Below are 3,217 nucleotides of genomic sequence, written 5' to 3' on the forward strand. Positions count from 1 at the left end.
CATACCCTGTAAGAAAGGGCTCTGCGCCTGTAGCACAGTGGTCATGGTGCCAGCCACATGCATCGAGGCTGGCTGGTTCAAGGCTGGCCCGGGTCAGCTAAACAACAATGAAAACTGCAACAAGAAAATAGCTGGGTGTTGTGGTGGGTGTCCGCAGTCCCAGCTACTAGGGAGGCTGAGGCAAGAGAATCACCCAAGCCCAAGAGTTGGAGGTTGCTGTGAGTTGTGACGTCACAGCACTCTACCAACACAGCAAGACTCCTGTGTCCAAAAAAAAAAAAAAAAAAAAGAGAAGAAAAGAAATAGATACATAACCTCTATTTACAAGCTCAGTACATTATGAATAGGCACAGTCCTGGTTAGTTTAAAAAGGTCAACTGTTGGGCGGCGCTTGTGGCTCAAGGAGTAGGGCACTGGTCCCATATGCCAGAGGTGGCGAGTTCAAACCCAGCCCCGGCCAAAAACCACAAAAAAAAAAAAAAGGTCATTGTTGGGTGAGCAGGGCGCCGGCCCCATATGCCAGAGGTGGCAGGTTCAAAGCTCAGCCCTGGCCAAAAACTGCAAAAAAAAAAAAAAAAAGGTCAACTGTTAAGATCTTTAAATGGGGTAGGAGCAGGGGAATTTTATTATAGGCTATATTTATTTTATTTTATTTTTTTTTTTGCAATTTTTGGCCATGGCTGGGTTTGAACCCGCCACCTCCGGCATGTGCACTGGCACCCTACTCCTTGAGCCGCAGGCACCGCCCATAGGCTATATTTAATATAATTTCTTTTTTTGCAGTTTTGGCTGGGCCGGGCTTCAACCCGCCACCCACGGCATATGGGGCTGGCGCCCTACTCCTTGAGCCACAGGTGCCTCCCATATTTAATATAATTTCAATGTGTCTTGTTATGGTCAATATCCAGCAGGAACAAAGTCAGCCTCATACATTTATCCTTTCTTCTTCTGCAGATTATACACGAGGGAAGGAGGCTTCTTGGTTTTATAGGCCGCACTTTTCTTGATGCGCTGTCCTTTGATGTTAACGATATACGGCAAGAGCGGGGGCCGGACCGTCAGAACCGTTCCTTGAGGTGTGTAGCCTCGGAGATGCAATCTGTCCTTCCCACGAGGCGTTACTGCAACCCAACCTGCAGAGGAAAACTTGATGTCAGCAACCGCTTCGGATTCCCCAAGTCCTTCTTTTACTATAATGTCTTCAGCAACAAGAGAAGGAAAGTCTGCCATTCCTTCTTTTCCACCCATTGGAACCTGCAGTAACGTGTGACCTGCCTGCTTCTCATACAAACTATCCGCCTTGTCCAAGGAAGTAATGTGCACGGGGAGGAGGTTGGAAGCCACAACCGTAAACCGGGCTGACTGGTTTCCCTGTAGGAAATCAATGCGGCCTAGAGCACCCAAAAATAGAACCATTCCTGGTTTAAGCACAAAAGTTCTTGGAACAATGGAATTTGTTGGCAAAACAATCTTTACTTCTTCTTCTGTTAGAAGATTTAAAATGCAATTTTCTTTTGTAATTCCTGGCGTGTCATAAAACCAGCGGGCATCTCTCACATCTTGTGCAGTCAATACTACTTGTTTGGTGGATGTAGGTTCAACTGTAACGGGTTCATTTTCCATGTCAAAGGCAAGTGAATCAGCATCAAATTCAAAGGCATCTTCATCCTTCTGTTCTTCTGAATCCAAGAATGTTCTTCCAACTCTCCCTACTACATAGCCATGCTTTTTCAAAACATTAAGTTGATGTTGTTCTTGCTCGCTAAGATCTTCTAGGGCTTTAGCTGCATCTTCTTTAAGTCTTTTGTGCCTTTCAAACATTCTATAAGGAGTTGGGTTGCAAATAGGAAACTTGAGAAGGTTTAATGTAGTTCCTGGCCAAGAGGAGATGGTGGCCCGGTCGATGGCCTGGGCGCCCTTGGCGGTGCAGTAATCGGACTTCAGGAGCGTGTTAAAGAGAGTGGACTTGCCAGCGTTTGTGGATCCTACCAGGTAGACATCACCACGGTAGCGCCAGGAGCGCTGAAGTGCCGAGATTAACTCTTCGATGCCATAGCCAGTCTTGGCGCTGATGAGACGCACGTCCCGGACCACCGTGCACGACCTGTCCGACCGATTCGAATTCTCCTCTCTGTCCTGCGGCCCGTCCCGGCTGGGGAGCTGTGGCCCTCCGTGGCCAGGGGCCAGCAAAAGTCCGGCGCGGGCACAGTCGTTCCACAGCCGCTCCCGGAGCCGCTGCCGGTAGCCGGGGGGTCTTGGGGCAGCAGGTCCACTTTGTTCCCCAGCACGATCAGCTGCTTGGGGCCTACCAGTGCCGGCAGGTCGGGCAGCAGGGCGTCGGGCAGGTGGAGCAGGTCCACCATGTAGAGCACCAGGGCGGGCCCGGGCCGCCGCCGCGCGGTGCTCACCAGCTCAGAGTACTGTTCGCGGCTCCCCTGCAGGCGCAGGGCGCGCTGGTGGTGCACCAGGAGCCAGCAGCGCTGGCACACGGCCCGCGCCAGCCCGCCGTCCGCCTGCGCCGCGCGCAGGAACTTCTCGCTGGGCAGGTATCCGGGCACGCCGGGGTCCTGGCAGTGCAGCTCTGCCCCGCAACCCGAGCAGTGCTGGCCGCTGGGCGGCACCGCCGGGTCCGGGTGCCCCACGACAGGGTGCGCCCGGCGGCCGACCCGTGGCTTCTGCGTCCGCCTGGGTTGCTCCCTCTCCTGGTGCTGCTGCTGCAGTTGTTCCAGCAGCTCTTTCCGGGTGGGCGCGGGCTCAGGCTCCAGGACGTACTCGGGGAAGAGAAACCGCTCCTGCATGTTAGGGCTTCCTTCATAACTCTCAGCCTCCGTGAGGCCATGAGGAGGCTCAGGGCCCAGGTCCGACGCGGGCCCGGAGGAGGCGGCGGCCGCGCACCGCCTCCCCAGGAGCGTCTCCCAGAGGCCATGGCGCCCTACAGTGGGAGCGGATCGCCGCAGGAAGGGACTGAGCAGCGTGGGCGCCAGGCGTGCAGACAGCATGGGGAGCGCTGCTCCGGGCAGCTTTTTTATTTTATTTTTTGTAGAGACAGAGTCTCACTTTATGGCCCTCGGTAGAGTGCCGTGGCCTCACACAGCTCACAGCAACCTCCAACTCCTGGGCTTAAGCGATTCTCTTGCCTCAGCCTCCCGAGCAGCTGGGACTACAGGCGCCCGGCCATATTTTGGTTGCAGTTTGGCCGAGGCCGGGTTTGAACCCA

The 3,217-nt window shown here is 54.5% G+C and overlaps 1 pseudogene across 1 annotated transcript; it reads right to left on the reverse strand.

The window, feature by feature from the left end:
- Window positions 1-777: 777 nt before the first annotated feature.
- On the reverse strand, window positions 778-3,014 carry LOC128563555 (nitric oxide-associated protein 1-like; annotated as a pseudogene). Its single transcript, XR_008373815.1, has one exon. The product of XR_008373815.1 is annotated as a nitric oxide-associated protein 1-like (transcript).
- Window positions 3,015-3,217: the final 203 nt, after the last annotated feature.

The sequence above is a fragment of the Nycticebus coucang genome, chromosome 13 (assembly GCF_027406575.1).
Source record: "Nycticebus coucang isolate mNycCou1 chromosome 13, mNycCou1.pri, whole genome shotgun sequence".
Taxonomy (NCBI): domain Eukaryota; kingdom Metazoa; phylum Chordata; class Mammalia; order Primates; family Lorisidae; genus Nycticebus; species Nycticebus coucang.